Raw genomic sequence first — 22,299 nt, 5'->3', positions numbered from 1 at the left:
TTAGTCGTTTAGTCGTGTCTGACTCTTCATGACCCCATGGACCAGAGCACGCTAGGCACTCCTGTCTTCCACTGCCTCCTGCAGTTTGGTCAAAATCATGCTGGTAGCTTCGAGAACACTATCCAACCATCTCGTCGTCTGTCGCCCCCTTCTCCTTGTGCCCTCCATCTTTCCCAACATCAGGGTCTTTTCCAGGGAGTCTTCTCTTCTCATGAGGTGGCCAAAGTATTGGAGCCTCAGCTTCCCGATCTGTCCTTCCAGTGAGCACGTCACATAGAGGAGCACAAATATTTCTTGTATCTCAAACAACAAGGCCTAGTTCAATTGCACCAGCATACTCTCTCTGTTCAGATTTGACAATGTGTGGGGTGAATTTTTTGCCAGTGGGCAATGAAGTCTGGTTACTCATTGTGTGCAATGGCATTGGGTTGCAGATGTGACTGGTTTGGAGGTGAGTTGGCAGAGAGAGGCTGACTCGCATGGTGGGTAAGGCATTGGGTTGGATCCTTATTCTAGGTCTAGGTGGTGGCAAGTCAGGAGACCCACCACCGCCGGTCTAAGGAATCAGGGGATCCTGTTAAAGGAATCCAGGAGAGAAGTGTTTCTGTCTGGACACTCAAATGGGGGCTGATGGGCCATAGCACACCCCCAAATGGTGATCTTGCCACAATACGATATATGTTATAGAGCAGTGCTGTCCAACTGGTCTATCGCAATCTACCAGTTGATCGTAGGACGTCCCTGGTCAATCCTGGTGTGCCCACAAAAAAAGGCTCAACAACTTTAGGTCTTCCTCCACCCCAAAAAGCTGAACAACTGGTCAATGCTCCCCCAAAAAGGCTCAACAACTTTGGTCAAAACAATGGGTAGATCACTGCCAATTTTTTTTTAGTGGGAGTAGATTGCAGTCTCTTGGAAGTTAGACATGTCTGTTATAGAATGATCCTTAACCTTGGTTAACCCTGCCAAATAATCTACCAGCAGATGGTTTGGTTGGTTCAGGATACACACTCAATGTCAGCGCCAAATCCTGCTGACATCTGTAATCAATAAAGCTCTGGCTTGTTTAAATCCCAAGTGCTTGTCCTGTGTTTATGGCAGCTTCCCCACATCACTGCCCATGACTTTACCATGCCTGGATGTGCAGTGGGAGATTACAAGCAGAATTAGCAGATCTACTCATGTCATGAGTAATCTCCCAATAAAATTGGCAATGTACATCTAGACATCAGTGCATAGGAATCATGTACTATGTGCAGAACCTTTAAAATACTTGGCATAGGAATTAGCAAATAAGATGCTGTGAACAGGTACCCACACACATCCCAACTCAATTCCAGCTAAAACCTAAACCAATTCAAGTACAAATATTATTGTTTCGGGGAACATGGCTTTCAAGCTCCTCTTAATTATAAACATTGTAAAAAGTCAATCTTGGTACCCATCAATACCATGCAATTTATGTAATCTGAACTAAATGGTTTTGAGTTTTGAAAATTAGATTTTGAATGTTCTCCAGAAACTACTTATTATGGACTGCTGCATTAAAAAACACACACATAAAAATTAGAAATAAATTCAATTAGCGTGCAGCCAGCTTGAAGCCACAATAAAAAGAGAGTAAACACAACCTTTCAAATTATAACTGTTGTGAAGCACTATATATGTATCTGTTCAAGGAGCCAATAAATAAATAACAATTGTCTTTATAAATTGGTTGCATGGAAACCAAAGCATATCACCAAATGTTGGCGGGCGTGCAAAATTACTTGAGGTATATGGAATATTTAATATACTTTGAGTTTTCTAATTTCCTGTGCGAGCAACTTTCTAGAAACATAAACACCAGGCTTAATTGGAACAGAGGTGTGCCGCTACTGGGGATAATATGGATAGAGTGACAGTATATATTCTTATTAGACACAGTAAATACTGTGGTAAGCAGAGATTATTTTTTATTATATACTCCCACTTCTTATTACAACCTTTGTAATATAAAGAGACCACCTCGTAGCTCTTCCTTTTAAAGAGCTCATCGTTCGCTGATATAGATCAGCACTATTCCAGCTATTTCTGTGAAACTAGTTTCATATCAGAGGATTAAGCTCTGTTCCAAAACATTGGGAAAGGTGCCTCTGTGTAATTTAGATGGTGGGAGGGACACCTACGGATAAGTACAAAAGAGCTTCAAGATTTATACATTTCATCCTAGTCTTTCATGGCATATAAACGATACAATTTAATGAAAAGTGGCATTGTATTCCATAAGGTTGTTTGGATGGCAGCTGGGATGATAAATATTATGTGCTGGGAACTTTCCCATCACCCAAGCTTTAATTTGTACAATATGGGAGCTAATCAGATGTTATTTTCAAAGGTTGATAGCACAAAGCAAAGCAATGATAGGAAGTGTTTCCCTTTTACTGGCACATAGAGCATATATATAAATATATGTTGGCAAGTCAAACAACCTATCATCTGCATTCATTTTTAGCCCATATTTGCTCACAAAATAATCCCTAATGGGCAGGTTATAGTGCTGTGTTGCCCTTTTGCAACAAATCATTTAAAGGGGCTTTTTGCTGATAGGAAAGTGACACTGAAATGCACTGGGAAATGTGAGGAGGACAAATGATTAACAGGAAGACATAGAAACACAGTGCAAACAAATAACAATGGATGCTCATTGTCATATAGCCTCCCTGCAAACAAATGAGAACGTCTCCAGTCTTCAACATTCAATCTAACCTCTGCCTCTAACATATGCAAGCAAATAGTTATGTACTGAAGTTCTCACCCTGGGCCAGCAGGGGGATACTGTAGATAGTTCAGGTCCACATATGCAAATAAGGGATCAAAACTGACGTTCAGTGATTGGATAGTTACAGAAAATGGTTACTGTTGCGTTCTAGTGGAGCTCTACATAAACAGGCTGGCGGAACCCTTCAATTCAATTTTGTTCAAGAGCTGTTTGAAGAATCGCTGTGTCGTCTGTTATGTTCACACACAAACTTAACACAAATCCTGATGAGTGCTCTATAAACAGGTAATCAGTTTATTGAGCCCCTAGACTGGGGGAAGACTTTTGCTCCAACATTGCTGCATGGGCAGAATGCTACAGCATTGGTGGAACACAACTAATTTAAGGGCTCAAAAGCAGATAGAGATGAAGGAATGGAGCTTATAAGGAATCTGTATGGAAGCACCATATAGGACTACCTCACTCTGTCATAATTTCCATAGAGCCCACAACTGGTGAAAGGACACTTTATGCAAACAAGAAACAACCAAGGCTCACAACAAACTGGGTGAGACCCATTGCTAACACTTGTCATCTCAGAACCAGAGGTGGGAGAGCCAGGGGGACCGTAGCCCCAAGCGCATGATTTTGAGGGGGTGCAAGTCAGGTGCCACCATGCAGGGATCCCTGCCCTGCCTACTGCTGTGAGTCTCTGGGCCCCGGAGCCTGGCCTTACCGTCACACCTCTTGCCAGCTCACAGTAGAGAAGCAGAAGCAGAGGGGGAACATGCACATTTTTAAAAAAGGAAAATGTTTTGCAGAAGTTAGCATTACCTAGGCTTTGATGAGTTCACAGCTGTGGGCAGTGGTTAATAAGCAATAGGATGCCAGTCGTGTCCTCAGATGTAAAATAAATAAGTAAATAAAAGCCCTAGACGTATTTTTTTTTACAAAATCCTAGGAGTGCAGGAGAGAGATGCAAGGCAATGCAGTATGGCAATGCAGATCTGAATAATTGTAGGCATCATGCCATGGCCCAGTTCCCAGAAGAGCCTTTTTAAAAGCACCATTTGGAAAGGAGGGGGGAACCCTAAGATTGTCAGTGCAATTTAAAGGTATTTTATTTGGTTTGGTTTTGCTGGCTTTTCTACTTGTGGGATGGCTAATTCCATGTATGTGACACAAGAAGACTCTAAACTCAAAACTATTTTTAAAAATGTTTTCTGCATAGTTTCACAGACTAGACATATATAGGCAAACAGAGTAATTTGCATGGGCAAAGCAAATGAAGGAGGACAACTTTAATTTTTAACTACTTCTTATCATGAGAAATAACTTCAAGCAACACCTATATAAAATATCAATATTTGGGAATAAAGAACATAAGAAGTGTTGGTTTTTGTGTTTAATTAAAAGAAAAACATTTATGGTATAATAAAAGAATTCTTTAGATACCTAGATTCAGGTTTGGGGGCAAGTATGCTTTGGTAAGAGAATCCCAGCAGAGATCGTAAAATCACAAAATATGCAGCAAAGTAAAGTGTGGAAATACAAGCAATTAGACCTTCATCCTATTCTTAGATGCTTCCAAAGTTCCTCTTTTCGCATAGCACAGAAAAAGACTACGGTTGGCAAATTAAAAATGGTTTACTTACAAACTCTTCAAAGGTCAGATTCATGTGCTTTCCCATACAGCATTAGGAATAACACATGCAGTGAAATGGTAAACGTTTCCACATTATTTGTATAGAAACACAGAGATGGCATTCAGGTTAGCCCTTCTTACTCATAAGGTTCATATGGTGGAATGAGAGAAGGGAAAGCTTGATAACCCTTCCTCCTAAGGTGAGAGAGAGTGACCTAGCTAGGCTTGGCAGGACAGCTAAGTCTATGGTCTTAACTCCTTCATGCAACAATTAGAGTTGAGTGTGTTGGTTATATAAGGCTGGTTATTCCGCAAGAAGAGCCTGCTGGATCAGGCCAATGGCCTATCTAGTTTAACATCCTGTTCTCACAGTGGCCAACTAGAACCTGAACACAAGAGGACTCTCCCTTCCTGTGTTTTCCAGCAACCAGTATTCATAAGCATTACTGCCTCTACCCATGGAGGGGAGAGCATAGCCATCATGCCTAGTAGTCACTGATAGCCTTCGCCTCCATCAAGTATCACTTGGTGAAATGTAGTGTATTTGCTTAAGCCAGAAGACACAAATAGTCGTGCTTTCATATTTCACATTCCTTCTTGAATTCTAAATAAATGTTTGAAAACGCTAATTGGGGGTATATGTCCCCCCCAACAGCTGTTTTTAATATGCTCTTTTTAGGGCTACAAATTTCACATAGGTTTTTCTATAAATATGCAAACTGCAGCAGACAAATAAAAGATTTAAAAGCACGGTGAGGCAATCAACAACTTTTGCAACTGTTAAGCATATAAGATGCAGTTAATAGCTTTCTTGGCAGCAAAACTGTCTGTCTTAGACTTTCAGGGCTGTCTAATTTTATTTCAGTATAGTCACAATATGCTCATCCGAAGTTCAGTCGCCCTTGTATTCGAAAGACGGCTTTCTGTTTTAATATAATAAAATGTACTCAATGTCTCCCTTACTGTATCTGTTTTCATGGCTAACCAGCTCCTAATGCTCTTTCCAGATACTTGTTCATTTCCTTCCTGCTCTGCTGTCTTTTTGCAGATACGTGGCTGGTAACAGACAGTCAATGCTGATAGGGTTCAATAGATCGTGTTTCATTTATGGTGGCATTTCTCGAGACAGATCTCCCATTTTCCTGTTTTCAGTTAACTCTTTTCTTTCTTTCTTTCTTTTCCTATTCAATAATTTTTATTTCAAAACCAAAAAAGAAAAAAATTACAAGCATCAAATTCAAAATCCATATTTGTTTTCTAACATAAGCCTATTACATAAAGGTAAAGGTAAAGGGACCCCTGACCATTAGATCCAGTTGTGGCTGACTCTGGGGTTGCGGTGCTCATCTCGCTTTATTGGCCAAGGGAGCCGGCGTACAGCTTCCAAGTCATGTGGCCAGCATGACTAAGCCGCTTCTGGCGAACCAGAGCAGCACACGGAAACGCCGTTTACCTTCCCACCGGAGCGGTACCTATTTATCTACTTGCACTTTGACATGCTTTCGAACTGCTAGGTTGGCAGGAGCAGGGACCGAGCAACAGGAGCTCACCCCGTTGCGGGGATTCGAACCGCCGACCTTCTGATCAGCAAGTCCTAGGCTCTGTGGTTTAACCCACAGCGCCACCCGTGTCCCAAGCCTATTACATAGATTACCTAAATTAAAATATACATAATTACTCTAGTCTTCCCTTTGCTGTATGTAAATACAATGCAGTTAGGAAATTTATATTATAGATATTATAGATTCCCGCATGCCCCCACTCCCCTTCACCCATGTGTGATCTCAATATTTTACTTCTGCCATCTTGTTGTGTTGTTATAATATAATAATTATTCAATTGATTCTATTGTTATTTTCTTGCTTACCCCTGCATACGCATTATCTATTAATATTTCAATTCCAGAATCATATTCTTCCATGTATTCCTTCACTCCATCCCACTCTTTGATTATTCTCTGATTTGAGTGGCCTCTAATAATTGCCGTCAATTTTGCCATTTCTACATAATGTTTTGCCATTCTAATCATGATGGGCAGTTAACTCTTTTCTTCTCATGAATATGCAGGAGAATATTCCTTCCCTCACCTTAGATGGGTATCCCAGAATCCGGTCTAGTGTTGGGCATGTGGATACCTTATGAATGATCCCTGCTGTTCTCTATCCTTCACATGCTCTGTTCTCTTAACTGTTGCAAGCATAATTTGTTATATGCTTCCCACTCCTGCAGCTGGTGAGAGGTAACATGACCAGTGCTACCCAGGTTTGGCTTCCTTTTAGAGGAGAGATCACTGATACCTACTGAATAATATTTACTTAAGGGTTGTATCCAACCAATTTGCCCCATTCAGTCAAGGACTCGTGCTTTCCTCTTCCATTTCCTTTTCTCTTCCTGGTCATGCTGTGCTCCCCCCCAAAAAAATCTGCTCCAGGGGGTTTGGGGGGGCTAGAACAGATTGGGGGCTGCAGGGAAAGGAGAGCATAGGTAAAATCAAACAGCAAGCTGCCCTCCTTGAATGCAGCAAACCTGCTATCCAACATCACATCAGATCCCCAGGGAGACGCTTTTGCATTCTCAAGATAACTTTTTGCTGACAGCCCTCTATCTGTCTCTGCCTTTCTCTAGGTGCTTCGAGACAGTGATCTTACATCAGAAATGGGTCCTGAAGATTATGTTTTTCTCTGTGCATGTTAACTTCCACACAATGATGGGAATGTATGCAAATCTTTCCAAAGGGCAGCATCCAGGATAGGCAAGGGGGTGTTGGGGTAAGTTGGTGACATTTAAAGCATAATTTGTCAACAGTGGTAATCATGCATTTTAACTGAAGCAGAGGAAAGTTCTTGACTGAGTCCTAACGTACCTGAAAATACAGGTGTGGGTTAAGTCTATAATATAGTCCCTACATAGCTGTCTAGACTAGACCTGCTGATATGCTATAAATGGCTAATAGGTAGACTAATCCAGGGGAACAGAGTTCAGTCTACACATTGATTTATTATTTGTGTGAGTAGGCAAGCAGGTATTTCCACTTCCAGGGTGGCATTTTACATCTTAGTGTAATAATAATAATAATAATAATAATAATAATAATAATAATAATAATAATAATTTATTATTTATACCCCGCCCATCTGGCTGGGCTTCCCCAGCCACTCTGGGCGGCTTCCAACAAAATATTAAAATACAGTAATGCATCAAACATTAAAAGCTTCCCTAAACAGGGCTGCCTTCAGATGTCTTCTAAAAGTCTGGTAGTTGTTATTCTCTTTGACATCTGGTGGGAGGGCGTTTCACAGGGCGGGTGCCACTACCGAGAAGGCCCTCTGCCTGGTTCCCTGTAACTTGGCTTCTTGCAGTGAGGGAACCGCCAGAAGGTCCTCAGCTCTGGACCTCAGAGTGCGAGTAGAACGATGAGAGTGGAGACACTCCTTCAGATATACTGGACCGAGGCCGTTTCAATCAATGAGGCAGAGAAATATCAATAATCACAATGAGCATCGGCTTATTTTATCCCCAAAAGCAGGTTGCAACCACCACACACCATGTTTTAGAGACTTTATATACATAGAATCATAGATTCCAACAATTGCAATGCAGGAATCTCAACTAAAGCATCCATGACAGATGACCATCCAATCTCTGCTTAAAAACCTCCAATGAAGGAGAGTCTACCACCTTTTGAGGGAGTCGGTTCCACTTTCAAACAGCTCTTACCGCCAGAAAGTTATTGCTGCCATGCTCTTTACAAGTGTATCTGAATGTAACATAGGATACAATTTGCAAAATGGCAGCATATTACAGTAAGATAATGAAGGCTTTTACATGACTGGCATTTCTGAAAACTAATGGTTCATCACAAAACAACTATTCACAGTGTGCTGAATATAGACAGGCTGTCAGCTATAGAACAGCTTTTAAAATAATAATAATTGCCATTAATAATTACCATTAAGTTTGCATAAAATGCAAGCATTTTGAAATAATGTTTAAAATGAATCAAACTGTCAGGTTGGTGCACTGGAATTTAAACACATATCTTCTCTCGGCGCTCTTAAAAGTTAAGAAAATTTACAAAACCTCTCCTCCTTAAAGTAAGGCAAACTTTTATGTTGGATTTTTTAAAAGTAAAGATTGCACTTTTCCCTTGCTTAATCATCATGTTGCTTTAATGACTTTGTAACTTTGTAAGGTTTGGCGGTTAGGCATTGGAGTAGTCAGTTGGAGGTGAGGGGAGGTAGTGGCTAGTACCTACCCCTCCTAATTCAAGGGTATTTCGTTAAAGGAATCCGAGGGATGTAGCCCTGTCCGAAGCCCAGGTGGGGGCTAGTGCCATGGCATGACCCCTAGCAGTGACCCTGGGGGAGTTCCTAGTTGATGTGCATCAACAGGACTCCTCCTACTGGTGGTTAACCCTTACGAGACTTCCTGCAGACAGGCAGGAGTCAGATATAGTCGGTTAATTTCACTGCCTAAGGCCCTAAGCCAATACCACTCACATTCTGTAACCAATAAAGTTGTGGCCTTTTTAGCCCATTAACCTAAAATACTGGTCTCATGTGTCTTTATTCCTTAACATCTCGGGAGGGTTTGAAACCTTGCCACGCAAAACCTTTCATCCTTAAAGTAAGGCAAACTTTTATGTTGGATTTTTGAAAAGTAAAGATTGCACTTTTCTCTTGCTTAAGCATCATGTTGCCTTAATGATGAATGCAATTGAAATTTGCGTACATCACAAGGAACGTTATTCTGAATGAGTCTTTTCAACAGAACCACTGTCCACTTGGTAATGCAGATCTAAAGAATTAACAGCCACTTCATCAGCTTTAGCATGTTTGCCCGTTATGTTTACATTCCTTTTTACCACGAAGAAAGACAGTGAAACAGACACTTGCTTGTGCGAAATCAGACCAAGGGCAGGAAATGCATGCAACTGCTCAAGTAACATGTAGCAAGGGGTGGATTTTAACCCTCTAAAAGTCTACATGTTTGATGAGCCTGATGTGCAAGACTAATTTTTTAGTGCAGAATATATGCAGTTTGAAGATCGAGCCTGCTTTGTTTGGCCTAATAAACCAAATGCAACCTATTTATTGTTTGGTACAAGCAATAAATACCTTATCTGAAGAGCACAGTTGGGGGGAGCGCTACTGAAAGGTAAAAGGGGAGAGGTGAAGTAGCAGCAAGATTGTTGTGGTGCAAAGGGATCACAGGCAAGGATCATAAATCTTGTCTGTGACCAGTGCTATTTTCCCTAGAAAAATAGGTGCTGGAATTCATCATGAATGCCTCCCTTGTTCTCTTAGAACAGCAATGGTGCCCACCTGAGAGGTGCTGCAATTGAGTCCTGGTAAGTTCCGGCTGAAAAAAAAAAGTCTAGTCTGTGACAATAGGAGTAAAGAAATTGATCCAGGTAATATTAAGTGAGGTTTCCCCACCACAATATATATATTAAGCGCTGGTTTGCGGTGGGTAGAATTCTGAGAGAAAAACTGTGACCTACTTCAGCTTATTTGAACTTCATTTTGTACTGTTGCAATTTGCCGTTTGATATGCAGCTCCTGTCTTATGTTCTTCTAAGTACGGGCACTTATATCCTGCAATGAAGCATTTGTGCTGTCAGAGCACAGAAGTGAAAAAAGAAAAGAGAAAAGATGTTGAGGGTGTGTAGGGGATAGAAGAAACAATATTTTGGCACTGTAGATTAATGGTATCAAGTGCTTAAGTACAGCCTTTTGAATGTCGTATTAGGCCTGTGAGAGTTGCCATTTAAGCTTTCAATCGTTGCTCTGAAATATGAACAGGGAGCCTTTTACAAGTAGCTTTATGAAAAAGATGATTCAGTTCAACTTGTCTTCCAGTTTTCTTTTGTTGCCTGGCTCCCAACCTGTATGGTTAAGTTGCCTTTCAAAACTTTCTGCACTGTGACGTCACTACTGATAACTGTGTGGGCCTTCCTTTCTATTGTGGAGCATGTGGGTATTTTTTCCATATTATAGGAAGAATTCAAACTTTGCCCCTTGCCCTGACTTGATCTTTTTCTCATCCCTAGATAAATAGGGAGTTTTCTGGAATCCCCTGTGCATGTTTTTTAAGAAGTAAACCCCACTGTGGAAGGATAGCAGCTTCAGTTAATTTTGTTATTCCCTAAAGCAATTTCCCCCAATATAATGTATTTCTGTATGCTAGTGTCATCAATAGATACACATTTTGCTGTACGGTATGCATTTTTTTACGTTTTTGTTTAGGCAAGTCTATCTAGACACATAGATGTAGTGGTGTTTTAATCTCTTTTACAGCCAGTGTGGTGTAGTGGTTAAGAGCGGTAGATTCGTAATCTGGTGAACTGGGTTCGATTCCCCGCTCCTCCACATGTAGCTGCTGGGTGACCTTGGGCTAGTCACACTTCTTTGAAGTCTCTCAGCCTCACTCACCTCACAGAGTGTTTGTTGTGGGGGAGGAAGGGAAAGGAGAATGTCAGGATAGATATGGATCTTGGCTATTATCGTATGTGCATCACTTCGCAAACCAGCAGTAGGAGCACACTGGATGCAGAATAAACAGAAGTGTGTATACAACCTGAGTCAGAAACCTCTCGAGATCAAGGAAACAGTCAGATATGCAGGCTTAGTAATAGATCTCTGATATGAAAGTTAAAATCTGATGCTTGACTATGCAATTGAATGCAACAACACACAGCTAAGAGGAAAGGTACGGTACCTTGGTTTCCTACTTTAATTACTGTGATGTTATATAGTCTTGTCCAGTGATATCTAACAATTGTGTAATTGGCATTTTTAATGTCTGAAATACTCTGAAGATGGGAAGGGAAGTGAGCAGGAACTGGAGAAAACACTACCAAGGGAGTAGAAGTAGAAAACCAGGAATTAAGGGTGGATCCTTCAATCAGTATATGTTCATAGAATATGCTGCCGAACATCGCTAGGTACTTTGCAATATTCAGTGCTTGGAATGAACTGCATTAGTGCAAAAATCTCTGAAAGTAGTTCTCATAATTGCCAATGAAATAAATAAATTAAGGTCTTATGTATATAATAAAGGTTCATAAATGTACCAAGCAAACACGTACACAGATATATAGGCCACATGTCTGAAGCTGCACAGGAGAGCAGCCATGGAGCCATTTTGACTCCCAGGCTGACCAGGTGTTTTCTCTGCAATGTCAAATGGAAGAGCCTTCCCATTGTCTTTTCCTTCACAAATCCTGTCTTAAGGGTATGTCTGTGTATGAATAGGGTGAGCCTGTGACCTGGATCAGGAACTAAGTACTTATCATTACAAAAGACTGGCCAGGCTCCCAGGGTATCAATCCAGTAAACATTAACAGGTAACTTGCCAGACAAGAGGTAAACAACCCACTCAGATTTCTGCTTTAGCCTGTTCTTGCTGTGATGTAGGTATGATGTATCTGGGGTGGTGGTCTTGAGCTACACCCCTTCTGTGATGTAGGTATGATGTTTCTGGGGGTGATCTTTGACTCCAAAGTGGGCAATTTGAAATGTCTATATAAGGGCGGACACACCTTGGTTCTGGGTCCTCCTCCTTTCCTGTATGTGAGGGGAACACCCTGTTGCAACAGTTCAATAAAGATCAGGCTTACAAGCTGCTTTGCTTCTCAGTATTCTCTGGTTGGCCTCTGTTCCCCCCCCCCAACTGATGGAGAACCTACAAAGGACTCTATGAGGGCTTTTGTGTCCCCCATAAGGGAATACAGTGGTGCCTCGCAAGACGAAATTAATTCGTTCCGCGAGTTGCTTCGTATTGCGATTCTTTCGTCTTGCGGAGCGCGGATTCCCTGGGTATTAACGGCTTTAAGAAAAAGGAAGCAAACTTGCAAGACATTTTCGTCTTGCGAAGCAAGCCCATAGGGAAAATCGTCTTGCGAAGCAACTCAAAAAACGAAAAATCCTTTCGTCTTGCGCGTTTTTCATCTTGCGAGGCATTCGTCTTGCGAGGTACCACTGTAAGGGCAGATTTTCATTTATTACACTGAGAAGGTTGAATGTGAATTAACTTTGTTTTGGGGTAGAATGTGTTGGCTGGGGAAAGAATGAAATAGATATGGTCAGGGCATTTTTTCAGCCGGAACTCAATGGAACTCAGTTCTAGCACCTCTCAGGTGGGCACCATTGCCATTATAAGAAAACAAGGGAGGTGTTCATGGTGAGTTCTGACACCTCTTTTTCTAGAAAAGTAGCACTGTATATGGTAAATTTAAAAGGGGAAATCGCTGGATGCCTAGATCCAGGTTGGGGGCAAGTACACTTTTGTGAGACAGCCCCAGCAGAGATTTAAAAATCACAAAATATGCAGGAAAGCAAAGCGTGGAAATATATGAGCCTGAGTTCCAAGCTTGATCTCTAGATCAAAACCCCTGCATATTCCGAGAACATATATATTATTAAGGTTGGAATATTAAATCATGAAATACTTCTGGGAAGTTTGGTTGGTAAATATTATTCTGCATAATTTACAGTTGCATAAACACAAGCAAGAGGAATTTAATTCAGCCTATCTCCTGTTTGCATAGCCAGTCTCCGAGCACTATGGCCATTAAAATGCAGTTATGGTTAGTTGATTGCCAGTGAAGTGGTACCAAATGCAAATTGGCAATGACAAGCTTTGATTGTTCTTGTTCTAAGAAGTTTGTAAATTTGTCCCAAACCCAAAGCAGCCAAATGCCAGCAGCTTGAAAATTCACAAAAGCTAATGAGTCTAGTGACGAAGTACAATGATCACTAAGTAAATGATCACAATTAGCCATAGTGTTTCCTAATATGCCCCTCAAATGTTGGACTAAATGTTGTTAAAGGCTCTCACCTGGCTTGCTTTCTTTCTTTCTTTCTTTCTTTCTTTCTTTCTTTCTTTCTTTCTTTCTTTCTTTCTCTCTCTCTCTCTCTCTCTCTCTCTCTCTCTCTCTCTCTCTCTCTCTCTCTCTCTCTCTCTCTCCTTTCAGACCAGTTGCTAGAAAAGCAGAGGAGAAGGCCTGTGCCCCTTTCTCCCAACCAGCTGGGTTTTTTCCAATGCAAATTCAGAAAAAGTGTGAATTTCCAAGGGTGTCTCTGTTTTGGTTTGCATATTGCTTCAGAAAGTGACTGTTAGAAAGTTCCCATTTAAATGCAAACTGAATCAAATTTCTGTCCTGTCCCTACCAAGGGGCCACTGTCTGGTGCCACTGTCTGGGTGCCTCAACTTTTCTTCCTGGACAAGATTCAGCCTAGAATATGCAAGTACATCAGTAGCAGGCACTAGCTGGTAGAATTCTGTGGTATTTTAGGGGCAATGATAAAACTGTGGTACTGAATCACAACTGTGCCAGCTCCCAATCTTTGCCCAGCCAACTCCCTTGAAGTCAGCACTCATCTTCTTAATAGCTTGGCTAAAACAGTAACATGGGGGGAAAGGAAAGGTAAATTAGGTTCCCTCCTATCATCTATCTATCTATCTATCTATCTATCTATCTATCTATCTATCTATCATCTATCTATCTATCTATCATCTATCTATCTATCTATCTATCTATCTATCATCTATCTATCTATCTATCTATCTATCTATCATCTATCTATCATCTATCTATCTATCTATCTATCATCTATCTATCATCTATCTATCTATCTATCTATCTATCTATCTATCTATCTATCTATCTATCTATCAATCATCATCTATCTATCTATCTATCATCTATCTATCTATCTATCTATCATCTATCTATCTATCTATCTATCTATCTATCATCTATCATCTATCTATCTATCTATCATCATCATCTATCTATCTATCTATCTATCTATCTATCTATCATCTATCTATCTATCTATCTATCTATCTATCTATCTATCATCTATCTATCTATCTATCATCTATCTAATCTATCATCTATCTATCTATATCTATCTATCTATCTATCTATCTATCTATCTATCTATCTATCTATCTATCATCTATCTATCATCTATCTATCTATCATCTATCTATCTATCTATCTATCTATCATCTATCTATCTATCTATCTATCTATCTATCTATCTATCTATCTAATCTATCTATATCTATCTATCTATCTATCTATCTATCATCTATCTATCTATCTATCTATCATCTATCATCTATCTATCATCATCTATCATCTATCTATCTATCTATCTATCTATCATCTATCTATCTATCTATCTATCTATCTATCTATCTATCTATCATCTATCTATCTATCTATCTATCTATCTATCTATCTATCTATCATCTATCTATCTATCTATCTATCTATCATCTATCATCTATCTATCATCTATCTATCTATCATCTATTATCTATCTATCAATCTTATTTGTTTATTAACAAAACATTTAGACCATTCTTCATTACCAAAGCATCACAGAGTCGTTTTAAAAATATTACATATTGTTTTGAGGTGGGGAGGGGCAGTGGTGTGTAGGCTGTTATGTCTGAGTCACTTATAATTTCTGAATCCAATAAGGATTCAATTGCTGGAATAGTCATGCAAGTTTCTTGGTAATGCCTCTCCCCAATGTATGGATTATTAAAGTAACAACATACCGTATATTTCGCCCTATAGGACACACTTTTTCCTCTCCAAAAATGAAGAGGAAATGTGTGTGCGTCCTATGGGGCGAATGCAGGCTTTCGCTGAAGCCTGGAGAGCGAGAGGGGTCGGTGCGCACCAACCCCTATCGCTCTCCAGGCTTCAGGAAGCTCTGCGCAACCCTTGGGAAACCGGCGCAACTTCGCGCCGGGCTCCCAAGGGTTGCGCAGAGCTGCCTGCACTCCCAGGCTTCGCGCAGCTCTGTGCAACCCCCGGGAGCCCGGCGATAAGCTGTGCCGGGCTCCCGAGTGTTGCACAGAGCTGCCTGCACTCCTGGGCTTCCCGGAGCTCTGTGCAACCCTAGGGAGCCTGGAGAGAAGCCGCGCCGGGCTCCCGAGGGTTGCGCAGAGCTGCCTGCATTCCGAAGCCTGGGGCGCGCTGAAGAGCACGCCCGGGCTTCACGCAGCTCTCTGCAAGCCTGGGGAGACCGGCACGGCTCCCTAGGCTTGCGGATAGCAGGCTGTTCTGGGGGCTGGGGTCAGGGGAAGCTCGGGCTTCCCCCGCGCCAGCCCCGTGCCTGGGGGGGGGGAAATAATTTTTTTTCTTTATTCCCCCCCCAAAAAAAACCCCTAGGTACGTCCTATGGGGCGATGCGCCCTATGGGGCGAAAAATACGGTAAGTGGCTCTGTGCCAGAGGGAAAATGGGTGGGCCTGTTAGAAAGACAAAGGCCAAAGTTGAGGTGTGTGAACTAGAAGCAGGCTGCAGGCTAGGTAGCTGAGAGACAGAGGCATGCTTGATTTCTGCTGGAATCCAAGACTGTGGTTATGGGAGACACAAGACATTATTAGAGTGTTAATGCCCCTCCATCGTAGGCTCAGGTTGTATAAATTTGTAAATAAACCATATATATTAAAGACACCACAGTCTCTGCTGTCCCTGACTGCTTGGAGAATGGGGTGGTGTACAACAATATTATACATAAAAGTGTTTAACGTGTGTCAAACAATTATTTGCTAAATGAATACAGTAGAATTTTTTTAAAAAATAACTTCAATGGAAGGCTGGAGATCTTTTAAGATTATGTTCTATATTTATAGGACACTTTCCTTTGAAACTGGCACAAAGTGGCATGACCTACTTTAAGATATGAGACAGGGGTTTAAAAAAGGCAAAGCAATATTTATTCTTGTTCTGTAGTAAAGAACACTGGGAGGTTTGGGTGAAACAAGGACCTGGAGCAGACTTAACAATTATCTATAATTCAATTTAGACTCTCTGTGACGGGTCTGAATGATATAGAAGAAGAGGCCATATAATAAATATTTTATATATTTTACATTACCAGCATTAATCCAACAGAAAATATTGAATTGAATAAAACTCAGTACTGACAGAGTCATGCGGAATAGCAGGCTTGCTGGGGAAGCAAAAGATTATGCAGCAACATTTATCACTGACAGTTTCAGATCTAACTAAATGTTGTCTTGCAGCCATTTTAACAATGTTGTAACCCTGTTCAAGCATTCACCTGATAACATGGTGGCTTATTATGGGCTGGGGGCAAACATGTGTGCACCAGGAGTGCCAACTTGAATAAAATATTGTGGGGGCAGAGATAAGCCCTGCCCCGCATAATCTAGAAATATATCTGGAATACTGTCCTCAGCAGTGTCTTGGAGGAGACAGGGAACATGTCCCATGTTGGCAGTGCCATTTTCCCATAAAAATAGCTCAAAAATGGCATTCTTTGCGATTCCCCCCTCCCCCCCAAAAAAACTAAACCTCAACAGCTTTGACAGAATAATACCCAGATTCTTTTTTCACTGTTTGAAATATGGCAACCCTAGCATAATTGATCACATGACACAGTGCACACACACCATCTGAATGGGAATGCCCATCAATTTTGTGGGGGCCAAAGCCCCCACAGCCCCCAGGAATTAGTTCCTATGGTGTGCGTGCAGGTTCCTCTTCAGAGCTTTGCACAAAAGGGTTTCAAGGTGCATTCAGCTGAACGCATCTAGTGGTCTCCCTGCAATAGTGAGTCCTGCATGCAGCTGAATGCAAACAAAACCTCAATTCAGACCTCTGTAGAGAAACTTGTGAGTGTCGAGATATTTGGGTCAGGAGCACACTTTAGAGAAGGGCAACCTGTCCGTTTGGTTTCTCATTCTTACATTCAGTTCTCTGCATTTTCACAGCAGTTGGCTATTTTCCCAAGCAACCTGCCCTCAGGGATCCAAACTAAGAAGCAGGCAGTAGCAGCTGGTGTGCTGAGGTTGTGACATGCACCTGACCTCCAGCCCATTGAGCCCCTGCTACCAGGAGGTTGGGGGTGGGCGAGAGGCAAGGTGAAGTGGCAGCAAATTTGGCACAAATTTTATGCAAATCTATGTCCTCTATGTCTCATCCATGTTTTTTAGGCAGTTTGTCTTACGATCACATTTTGTTTATGCACAGATAGAGCTGGATTGGGATGCGGGTGGCGCTGTGGGTTAAACCACAGAGCCTAGGATTTGCTGATCAGAAGCTTGGCGGTTCGAATCCCCGCGACGGGGTGAGCTCCTGTTGCTCGGTCCCTGCTCCTGCCAACCTAGCAGTTCAAAAGCATGTCAAAGTGCAAGTAGATAAATAGGTACCGCTCCAGCGGGAAGGTAAACGGCGTTTCCGTGTGTTGCTCTGGTTCGCCAGAAGCGGCTTAGTCTTGCTGGCCACATGACCCGGAAGCTGTATGCCGGCTCCCTCTGCCAATAAAGCAAGATGAGCACCGCAACCCCAGAGTCAGCCACGACTGGACCTAATGGTCAGGGGTCCCTTTACCTTTTATGTCCTCTTTTGTTCTCCCTCCTCCAACGATGCACTCCCTCTCTTTTGGCGATTAAGAAACCAATTGTCCCTTCTCTTCTTTACACGCATGCAGCAATCCTTATAAGAAAGCCCACAACTGAAGACAGCAGAATGGTCTGGGATTTAATTTATATGGAAGGGAATTCATAAAATAATAAAATAAATAATAAAAAAGCAAGAAAATGACGAGGGGGGGGGGGATAAAAATAATAATTGTTCCGGGACTCAAATGGAACGCCTAGCTTACTGTGATGCTCTCATTCTGCTATTTTGGTTTCAATATGCAGCAGAGGGGGGGGGGAAGCTGTGCATTTTCTCCCCCCAGAACAGGTTTCATGCTCTATTTTAGCTTTTAATCATAGCCAGCTATGATTTAAAACCAATGGCAGTCAAAGGGCCTTCACTATATTCATAAATCCATATTGATTTACAGCACAAATCTAACCATGCCTTCTCAGAAATGAGCCCTAGTGACTTCTGTGGGGCGTACTCCCAGATAAGTGGGGTTAGGATTGCAGCCTTATTTATTTCCTGGCATTGTAAGATAACGGCTGTTTTTAGGAATTTTAAGATAGTTGGCTAGATATTAATTTTGCTTTGAGTTGCAGTTTTCATTTTTGTAAACCAATCAGTGCTTTAAACAAATGCTTTTCATAAAAGCGTAGGAATGCTTTAGATAAATTAAGCAAGCCAGGAAGGAGACTCTGGCCGCAATCACATTTAAAGCACTATGATGCCACTTTAAACAGTGACCACTTCCCCCAAAGAATTCTGGGAGCTGTAGTTTGATGAGAGTGCTGAGATTTGTTAGGCAATCCCTATTACCCTAAGATCCCTCATTACTGGGAACTCTGAGAAATGTAGTGTAGTGGGACTAGAGGCTCCTAACAACTCTCAGTCCCAGAATTCTTTGAGGGAAGCCATGACTGTTTAAAGGTGTATCAAAGTACTTTTAATTCATGGTGTGGATGTGGCCAAGGATGGGGAAGGAGATGGAGCTAGAATGGAGAAGAGAGAAAAAGTGAACTACAGTGGTACCTTGGGTTAAGAACTTAATTCGTTCTGGAGGTCCATTCTTAACCTGAAACTGTTCTTAACCTGAGATACCACTTTAGCTAATGGGGCCTCCCACTGCTGCCGCACGATTTCTGTTCTCATCCTGAAGCAAAGTTCTTAACCCGAGGTACTATTTCTGGGTTAACAGAGTCTGTAACCTGAAGCGTCTGTAACCTGAAGTGCCTGTAACCCGAGGTACCACTGTATCTTCTTCTGTCTGAATAACCTGGACGGACTGTGAGGTTCCTTGTTAGGCAATCTTAGGCAACGGGGTTGCCCTGAGTTGTCACAACCCTGTACTTCAATGTACCCACATTGAAGTAAGCCAAACATTGAGCAAGCGGCTGTTGTTGTTCTTTTTTTTTAAAAAAAAGGAAGATCCAAGAGCCAGAGAAGGCTATTTGATTGCCTTGCTATGGCTCTAGAATTACACAGCAAAGACAGTTCAAAACAGACCAATTTTTTCTCTATCCCATAATTAGCAGATCCCCCCCTCTCTTCCTGCATAGAAGAGCAAATGGAGAGGAAAGCTTTAAAAATAACACTGGGGAATCAATATGGTCTTGTTTACAGCACCAGAAAATATAGAACTGACCGTGCTACCAGTGCACTTTTCTTACTGCAGTTTGTGGCATCTTTTTGATGACTAAAAATATTTGGCTTGGGCTTCTGGAATCAGAAATGAAAGGCTTAATATCAGAATTCCCTATATTCAACATGATTTGTAATATGGTTAGCGTTAGCCCATATCACCCAGATTGCAGTGCTGATGTTTTTGGGGAACCCTTTCATACACAATCTAATAATAATAATACGGTTTTGCAACAGTATTTATTCTGTGACCCAAAAAACTCCTCTCCTGTGACAGACCTAATGGAGAGGCTGCTTGTAAATTTTGCCATCTGATGAATATATGACTGCAAAATTCAGGCGTGGTAGATGAAAAATGTCCCTCAGCTTATTCATGGCCCTTTCTTTTTTTTTTGCAGAGTTGTTTGTATTTATAGAAGAGAACTGACAACATTTCCTCAAGCTGCTGCATGCCAGATCTCATAAAACAATTCACGGCGATTCTGTCCTGGCTGCACTTACAAGGGTAATGCTATACTATAATAAATACAACTCCCTGTGCTGCTAGGGAGAATTGCGTCCTTGGAAATTCTTCCATCTTCAAAAATCATGCGCTCAATGTGCCCCATGGCACTTGAACTCATGGGTTAGAGGCACCCTAGAGGCAGACACTGAACAGAGGTGTTTGTAGGCCATCTGAGGTAAAGGCCTTTTTAAACAGATACAGTACTACTTTTCTAAAAGCAAAGCATCCATGTCTGGCCCTGAGATTCAGAAAATATATAACAGGCATGTCCAACAGGTAAATCGTGATCTACCGATAGATCACTGGACGTATGTGGTAGATCAGTTAGATCACTGGGTTTCCCCAGAGAAGCTGAACAACTGTGGCCCCCCTAGGTAAGTACCACTGCCTCATGAGGCTACTGGTCAAAAATGAAAACAGACCCTTGCTCCCAAATTCTCCCTCCCAGATCCTTTTCAGATTTTGAAAATTGATCTTATCAGAATTATTGTACAAGGCTACTTGGCCAATTAGGAAAAGGACTGAAAATCTAGCCAATAATAGAAAAGTAGCCAAATAAGGTTTTCAGAACCCTTGCAGGTGCAGGGGAAATGCTGTTCTACAAGTATGTCTGCATGACATAATTCACATTCTGGTTTTCTTGTGTTAGACAGGCTTCCTAGATAAGAAACTGAGCATATACCCAAGCAATCAGGCTGCTTGAGACTGGGTTTTAGGACAGAGAAATATGGAACTGGTTAAATTACGATGATTTAAGATTGGGAATCCAGCTTATTTCTGTCAAAGATACTATTTCTCTGTATGCCCCTAAACCAACAAACATAAGGAAATGAAAATACAGTGAAATCCTTGTACCTTGATAAAAACAAATGCAATAAAATGTTAATACATTCAAAACATATTCTTTTTTATTGTTATTTTTTATTCATTTTACAATACAAAAATATAAAAACACATAACACAATTTTTCACAAATGCAAAACATATTCTTTCACAAGGAATCTTTAAAAACTACTTGATTTACAAGGCTTTTTACTACCCTTTAACCAGAAAAACCAGTCAGCTTGTGGCTCAACGGCCAAGATCTGGCTGTGTTTAGAATAACCCCGCAAAGGAAAAAGCTCCCTGATACCAAGATGAGGGATATACTGAAAATACAGATAGATAGACTTTAATTAGAAAATAATGAACTGTAGTGAAGTTGGCGGAAGTCCACAATTGGTGTGTTTCTTTTTTCATTTGATATGTGTTAGTTTTTGAAGAATGAATATATATGTATTTGTGTCTTTCCTCTCCTTTTTGTTTTCTTCTTTTCTTTTTTAAGGTTTAAATGAATTAATGAAATGTATATATTTATATTCTTTGTTCTTTTTTCCCTTTCAGTGCTTCTATCTTTATTTTTTCCTTTTTTTAAAAAAAAGATCTTATTATACTTTTGTATTTCTCTATTTTCTTTTAAGTGTGTGTATCCTGAATTGAATGTATATATGTGCTATATAACCAAATAATTTTTAATTTTTTTTTTTTGATGACAGGATATTTATAACCCTGGAAAAAATAACCCCATGTAGATTGTTTGTTCTCTGTTTTGGCTTTCTTCCAAATCTACTAATCAGTATAAATGCTACAGTGAAAGTATCCTAGGTAGAATTGTCCCTGACACACCTTGGTAACGTTTGTTTATATAGAAATTGTAACCCTGCCCTATGCACCATTTATCCACAAATTTCTCTTCTATGTTTTGATATAATTTGTTGTTGTTGTTTAGCCATTTAGTCGTGTCCAGCTCTTTGTGACCCCATGGATCAGAGCATGCCAGGCACTCCTGTCTTCCACTGCCTCCAGCAGTTTGGTCAAACTCATGTTAGTAGCCTTGGAAACACTGTCCAACCATCTCATCTTCTGTTGTCCCCTTTCCCCTGTGCTCTCAATCTTTCCCAACATCAGGGTCTTTCCCAGGGAGTCTTCTCTTCTCATGAGGTGGCCAAAGTATTTGGAGCCTCAGCTTCAGGATCTGTCCTTCCAGTGAGCACTCAGGGCTGATTTCCTTCAGAATGGATAGGTTTGATCTTCTTGCAGTCCATGGGACTCTCAAGAGTCTTCTCCAGCACCATAATTCAAAAGCATCAATTCTTCAGCGACCAGCCTTCTTTATGGTCCCGCTCTTACTTCCATATATCAACTACTCAGAAAACCATAGATTTAACTATACGGACCTTTGTTGGCAAGGTGATGTCTCTGCTTTTTAAGATGCTGTCTAGGTTTGTCATCACTCTTCTCCTTTTGTGACTGCTGTCATCATCTGCAGTGATCATGGAGCCCAAGAAAGTAAAATCTCTCACTGCC

General features: G+C 41.1%; 1 long non-coding RNA gene across 1 annotated transcript in view; it reads left to right on the top strand.

The window, feature by feature from the left end:
- The window catches only part of LOC309379216, a 56,352-nt gene extending 35,565 nt beyond the window's left edge, over positions 1 to 20,787 (top strand). Inside the window, exon 3 of the long non-coding RNA XR_014172417.1 lies at positions 19,847 to 20,787. This is a non-coding gene — a long non-coding RNA (uncharacterized lncRNA). The remainder of the gene's footprint in view (positions 1 to 19,846) is intronic.
- The last annotated feature ends 1,512 nt before the right edge of the window (positions 20,788 to 22,299 follow it).

The sequence above is a fragment of the Podarcis melisellensis genome (assembly GCF_964234715.1).
Source record: "Podarcis melisellensis genome assembly, chromosome: 10".
NCBI lineage: Eukaryota > Metazoa > Chordata > Lepidosauria > Squamata > Lacertidae > Podarcis > Podarcis melisellensis.
Note: the sequence above shows the minus strand (reverse complement) of the source record. Positions and strands in the feature narration are given on the sequence as shown.